Raw genomic sequence first — 7,633 nt, 5'->3', positions numbered from 1 at the left:
TTTTCAGCACCTTAATAGCCACGCCTTTTGCCAAAACGTCACAAAATTCGGCAGAGAGTAAGATCATTGTCTTGAGTCTTTTCTGACTAATTTTCAGTCGGATTCGTCAAAAGGGCACCGTGCAGTACGTGAAAATTAAAATAAAAACAAATTTTTGATTCCACTTGGCGGCACTGTGTGTATAACAAAATAATAACATTAAGATGTCTTCAGGTCGGGACGTTTTATTTACAGGTGAAGGTTTGGATTTTTAGGAGCATGTGCAGGGGAGTTATTAAGCATTCATTTATTTGTATTAAGTTCATTTTGTCTTCTTATTATTGATATTTGATTGATTCATTAAAAGCAGACAATTATGTTTTAGGTTAATTTTTTACCTGACATGTTTCGGCGAGTCTTTCGCCTTCTTCAGAGTGTCGCATGATGGTGTCTTGAGACCCGTCTTTATCAGCTGATGTTCCATGAGGGTGTGACTTACCTGTCAAAAAAATGAAAAATCAGAGCAGTAAAAGAACAAGCACAACATGAACATTACAAATCAGCAATCACTGACCACTGCAAAAGGGAAAACCACATCATGGACCGGGAGAAGGGCAGGGTCATCCGCACCGAAGAGAACAAACAACAGCGCTGGATCAGAGAGGCCATTGAGATCTGCAAGCGAGGCATAAAAACCATGAACAGAGACAAGGGAGCCTTCATCCTCTCTACCACCTGGAGCAGCATTTTGGCGGAGTGAACGGACAGCGGGGGGCGTGACTTGCCTTCATTCTTGTGACAGGTAAGTCACGCCCTCATGGAACATCAGCTGATAAAGACGGGCCACAAGACACCATCATGTGACACTCTGAAGAAGGCGAAAGACTTTCGTATTGTGACATCCTCAAGGCCTAAACACTCATCCGAGCAAATGTAAGGTAGATTTTGTTAACCTGCCCGGAGAAAAAAATCAATGAAAATGATTTGTATTTGTTTTAACCAGTTGGTGGCGCTACCACTGCGATCAAAAATAAGTTGGCAGCCGTCTTCAGGGCCTGAATATCCTCAAATGTGAAAAATTTCGAGAAGATGGATCATCTGAATCATTTTGCAGGAACTTTTGTTGCCACGGAGAATAATCAGACTCTGCGGCACCGTAATAGCCACGCCCTTCGAAGGAAAGTCACAAAAATAGGGATAGAGTAAGATCAATGTCTTGAGTCTTTTCTAGCCAATTTTCAATCAGATTCGTTAAAAGGGCACCGTGCAGTACGTCAAAATGTAAAAAATGATATTGATTGGCGCAAGGTGTATAACTGAATATAAACATATAGATGTCTTCAGGTACAGACTCTTTATGTACATGTGAAGTTTTGGATTTTTAGCAGCATGTGCAGGAGAGTTATTAAGCATTTTGTCCATTGCGGCGAAGGAAATCTTAAGTGAAAACTTTGATGCCCCGCCCCCGTCATATAGTATTTCGGAAACAAAAAATTTTAGCCCCAGTGTTTGTGCCAGGTCTTCAGATGCTACAGACAGAATTTTAAGGCAATCAGATGAAGCCTTTAGGATCAGGGTGCAAAAGAATGACCCCTGTAAACATGCAAAAAAGGGCAAAAGTCGGACTTTCAAAAATTCATAACTCACTTCCTGTTCATATTAGACGTTAAAATATCAAATTTTTCGCCATGCCCGATGAGACTGCCAAGTTTGGTGAGTTTTTGTGCATGTTTCAGGGGTCAAAAATACGATCGAACAATCGGAAAAATAATAATAATAATAATTTCGACAAAAACAATAGGGACTTCGCAGCGGTCGCTGCTCAGGCCCTAATAATAATAATAATAATAATAATAAAAGTAATAATATTTTCTACAAAAACAATAGGGACCTCGCCGCGGTCGCTGCTCGGGCCCCAATAATAATTTCTACACAAAGTCCATTGTGGTGACCCGCCCCCTTTTAAGTAAATTCAAAATGGCCGACTTCCTGTAAAACCTAGCTCATTGCTCCAAGAGACTTTTTTGTAGGTCTTGGTCTTATACATACAGTGAACCCTCGCTACTTCGCGGTTCACCTTTCGCGGGTTCAGTGCTTCGCGGGTCTAAAAAATATTCGGGGGCATTGTAGTTTCGCCGAGCGGCACGACGGGGCGCTGGAGCGGTTAGACGGCCGGCGTGCGCCGAAGAAGAGCGTGGGCGAAGAGGAGAGTGGACGAAGAAGAGCACATTCCCCCGGACACGATCGGTGGCGACGTTTCGCGCGGTTCGGACCGTACCAGAGCTCCGGCCAGCGTGCGTGGCAGTTAAGCCGTAGAGGAGCACCTTCCCCGGGCACGGGCGGTGCCAAGCGGCCCCTAAGTTTAACCGAATGGAAGCTCCGGAGGAGGAGGGCATGCTCGCGTCACAGTAAGCCGAAGAGGAGCACCTTCCCCGGGCACGGGCGGTTCCAAGCGGCCCCTAAGTTTAACCGAATGGAAGCTCCGGAGGAGGAGGGCATGCTCGCGTCACAGTAAGCCGAAGAGGAGCACCTTCCCCGGGCACGGGCGGTGCCAAGCGGCCCCTAAGTTTAACCGAATGGAAGCTCCGGGGGAGGAGGACGGGCGTGTGTCACAGTTAAGCCAAATTGGAGCACCTCTTCTGCCCGGGCACGAGCGGAGCGCGAGGCTGTCAGTTATGAATGAATAAATGAATAAATAAATAAAGAATGCCACCTTTCATTTCACAGGGCACACCGGACGGCGTACCAGCAGGTAAAAGTCGGAGTAATTAAATAAATACTAAAAGAATGGCTGGGGAATAAAAAAATAATACGTTTTAATAATAATTTGGTTTTTTTGTTATAACATGAATTTCACTCTCTCTCTCCCCGTATATATATATATATATATATATATATATATATATATATATATATATATTTATTATATATATTGTTTATTTTTTTTAAGCATTTTTGAAGGTGCGCCGCTACTTCGCGGATTTTCAGTTTTCGCGGGTGGTCTCGGTCCCCGTTAACCGCGATAACCGAGGGTTCACTGTACTCCATAAAATTTACAAAAAGCGAGGTGAAACACTCAACCAGAGCTGCTTTTTTTAACATTTCTCGAGGGCCATGGCGAGCCATTTAAAAAAAGCTGCACAACTAACGTAGAAAATATTGATAAATTTGCTCGGCCTGATGTGTGTGTAAAGTTTTACGAGTTGTCGTTCATATTTAGAACCTCATAATCAGCTTTGTTTTATTGCCGAACAGTGCAATGCCACTCCCACAACTTTTCATGAAAAAGGACGAATTTCGTATTGTGACATCCTCATGGCCGAAACAGTCATCCGAGCATATATGAGGGCGACCTTGTTGAGTTGCACGGAGAAAAACATCCAAGAAAATAACTTGTATTAGCTTTTACCAGTTGGTGGCGCTACTACTACGATGGAAAATAAGTTGGTAGATGTCTTCAGGGCTGAAGTATCCTCAAATGTGTACAACTTCGAGAAGATAGGATCATCTGAGTCATGTTGCCGGAGCTTTTGTTGCCACAGAGTACAATCGGACTTTTCAGCACCTTAATAGCCACGCCTTTTGCCAAAACGTCACAAAATTCGGCAGAGAGTAAGATCATTGTCTTGAATCTTTTCTGACTCATTTTCAGTCGGATTCGTCAAAAGGGCACCGTGCAGTACGTGAAAATTAAAATAAAAACAAATTTTTGATTCCACTTGGCGGCACTGTGTGTATAACAAAATAATAACATTAAGATGTCTTCAGGTCGGGACGTTTTATTTACAGGTGAAGGTTTGGATTTTTAGGAGCATGTGCAGGGGAGTTATTAAGCATTCATTTATTTGTATTAGGTTCATTTTGTCTTCTTATTATTGATATTTGACTGATTCATTAAAAGCAGACAATTATGTTTTAGGTTAATTTTTTACCTGACATGTTTCGGCGAGTCTTTTGCCTTCTTCAGAGTGTCGCATGATGGTGTCTTGAGCTGATGTTCCATGAGGGTGTGACTTACCTGTCAAAAAAATTAAAAAATCAGAGCAGTAAAAGAACAAGCACAGCATGAACATTACAAATCAGCAATCACTGACCACTGCAAAAGGGAAAACCACATCATGGACCGGGAGAAGGGCAGGGTCATCCGCACAGAAGAGAACAAACAACAGCGCTGGATCAGAGAGGCCATTGAGATCTGCAAGCGAGGCATAAAAACCATGAACAGAGACAAGGGAGCCTTCATCCTCTCTACCACCTGGAGCAGCATCTTGGCGGAGTGAACGGACAGCGGGGGGCGTGACTTGCCTTCATTCTTGTGACAGGTAAGTCACGCCCTCATGGAACATCAGCTGATAAAGACGGGTCACAAGACAGCATCATGTGACACTCTGAAGAAGGCGAAAGACTTTTGTATTGTGACATGCTCAAGGCCTAAACACTCATCCGAGCAAATATAAGGTAGATTTTGTTCACCTGCCCGGAGAAAAACATCAACGAAAATAATTTGTATTTGTTTTAACCAGTTGGTGGCGCTACCACTGCGATCAAAAATAAGTTGGCAGCCGTCTTCAGGGCCTGAATATCCTCAAATGTGAAAGATTTCCAGAAGATGGATCATCTGAATCATTTTGCAGGAACTTTTGTTGCCACGGAGAATAATCAGACTCTGCGGCACCGTAATAGCCACGCCCTTTGAAGGAAAGTCATAAAAATAGGGATAGAGTAAGATCAATGTCTTGAGTCTTTTCTAGCCAATTTTCAATCGGATTCGTTAAAAGGGCACCATGCAGTACGTCAAAATGTAAAAAATGATATTGATTGGCGCAAGGTGTATAACTGAATATAAACATATAGATGTCTTCAGGTACAGACTCTTTATGTACATGTGAAGTTTTGGATTTTTAGCAGCATGTGCAGGAGAGTTATTAAGCATTTTGTCCATTGCGGCGAAGGAAATCTTAAGTGAAAACTTTGAAGCCCCGCCCCCGTCATATAGTATTTCGGAAACAAAAAATTTTAGCCCCAGTGTTTGTCCCAGGTCTTCAGATGCTACAGACAGAATTTTAAGGCAATCAGATGAAGCCTTTAGGATCAGGGTGCAAAAGAATGACCCCTGTAAACATGCAAAAAAGGGCAAAAGTCGGACTTTCAAAAATTCATAACTCACTTCCTGTTCATATTAGACGTTAAAATATCAAATTTTTCGCCATGCCCGATGAGACTGCCAAGTTTGGTGAGTTTTTGTGCATGTTTCGGGGGTCAAAAATGCGATCGAACAATCGGAAAAATAATAATAATAATAATTTCTACAAAAACAATAGGGACTTCGCAGCGGTCGCTGCTCAGGCCCTAATAATAATAATAATAATAATAATAAAAGTAATAATGTTTTCTACAAAAACAATAGGGACCTGGCCGCGGTCGCTGCTCGGGCCCCAATAATAATTTCTACACAAAGTCCATTGTGGTGACCCGCCCCCTTTTAAGTAAATTCAAAATGGCCGACTTCCTGTAAAACCTAGCTCATTGCTCCAAGAGACTTTTTTGTAGGTCTTGGTCTTATACATACAGTGAACCCTCGCTACTTCGCGGTTCACCTTTCGCGGGTTCAGTGCTTCGCGGGTCTAAAAAATATTCGGGGGCATTGTAGTTTCGCCGAGCGGCACGACGGGGCGCTGGAGCGGTTAGACGGCCGGCGTGCGCCGAAGAAGAGCGTGGGCGAAGAGGAGAGTGGACGAAGAAGAGCACGTTCCCCCGGACACGATCGGTGGCGACGTTTCGCGCGGTTCGGACCGTACCAGAGCTCCGGCCGGCGTGCGTGGCAGTTAAGCCGTAGAGGAGCACCTTCCCCGGGCACGGGCGGTGCCAAGCGGCCCCTAAGTTTAAACGAATGGAAGCTCCGGAGGAGGAGGGCATGCTCGCGTCACAGTAAGCCGAAGAGGAGCACCTTCCCCGGGCACGGGCGGTTCCAAGCGGCCCCTAAGTTTAACCGAATGGAAGCTCCGGAGGAGGAGGGCATGCTCGCGTCACAGTAAGCCGAAGAGGAGCACCTTCCCCGGGCACGGGCGGTGCCAAGCGGCCCCTAAGTTTAACCGAATGGAAGCTCCGGACGGAGGAGGACGGGCGTGTGTCACAGTTAAGCCAAATTGGAGCACCTCTTCTGCCCGGGCACGAGCGGAGCGCGAGGCTGTCAGTTATGAATGAATAAATGAATAAATAAATAAAGAATGCCACCTTTCATTTCACAGGGCACACCGGACGGCGTACCAGCAGGTAAAAGTCGGAGTAATTAAATAAATACAAAAAGAATGGCTGGGGAATAAAAAAATAATACGTTTTAATAATAATTTGTTTTTTTTGTTATAACATGAATTTCACTCTCTCTCTCCCCGTATATATATATATATATATATATATATATATATATATATATTTATATATTTATTATATATATTGTATATTTTTTTTAAGCATTTTTGAAGGTGCGCCGCTACTTCGCGGATTTTCAGTTTTCGCGGATGGTCTCGGTCCCCATTAACCGCGATAACTGAGGGTTCACTGTACTCCATAAAATTTACAAAAAGCGAGGTGAAACACTCAACCAGAGCTGCTTTTTTTTAACATTTCTCGAGGGCCATGGCGAGCCATTTCAAAAAAGCTGCACAACTAACGTATAAAATATTGATAAATTTGCTCGGCCTCATGTGTGTGTAAAGTTTTACGAGTTGTCGTTCATATTTAGAACCTCATAATCAGCTTTGTTTTATTGCCGAACAGTGCAATGCCACTCCCACAACTTTTCACGAAAAATCACGAATTTCGTATTGTGACATCCTCATGGCCAAAACAGTCATCCGAGCATATATGAGGGCGACCTTGTTGAGTTGCACGGAGAAAAACATCCAAGAAAATAACTTGTATTAGCTTTTACCAGTTGGTGGCGCTACTACTACGATGTAAAATAAGTTGGTAGATGTCTTCAGGGCTGAAGTATCCTCAAATGTGTACAACTTCGAGAAGATAGGATCATCTGAGTCATGTTGCCGGAGCTTTTGTTGCCACAGAGTACAATCGGACTTTTCAGCACCTTAATAGCCACGCCTTTTGCCAAAACGTCACAAAATTCGGCAGAGAGTAAGATCATTGTCTTGAGTCTTTTCTGACTAATTTTCAGTCGGATTCGTCAAAAGGGCACCGTGCAGTACGTGAAAATTAAAATAAAAACAAATTTTTGATTCCACTTGGCGGCACTGTGTGTATAACAAAATAATAACATTAAGATGTCTTCAGGTCGGGACGTTTTATTTACAGGTGAAGGTTTGGATTTTTAGGAGCATGTGCAGGGGAGTTATTAAGCATTCATTTATTTGTATTAGGTTCATTTTGTCTTCTTATTATTGATATTTGACTGATTCATTAAAAGCAGACAATTATGTTTTAGGTTAATTTTTTACCTGACATGTTTCGGCGAGTCTTTTGCCTTCTTCAGAGTGTCGCATGATGGTGTCTTGAGACCCGTCTTTATCAGCTGATGTTCCATGAGGGTGTGACTTACCTGTCAAAAAAATGAAAAATCAGAGCAGTAAAAGAACAAGCACAACATGAACATTACAAATCAGCAATCACTGACCACTGCAAAAGGGAAAACCACATC

The sequence above is a fragment of the Idiotropiscis lumnitzeri genome, unplaced genomic scaffold (assembly GCF_059441095.1).
Source record: "Idiotropiscis lumnitzeri isolate Australia: NSW breed Sydney's pygmy pipehorse unplaced genomic scaffold, RoL_Ilum_1.0 HiC_scaffold_109, whole genome shotgun sequence".
Lineage (NCBI taxonomy): Eukaryota > Metazoa > Chordata > Actinopteri > Syngnathiformes > Syngnathidae > Idiotropiscis > Idiotropiscis lumnitzeri.
Note: the sequence above shows the minus strand (reverse complement) of the source record.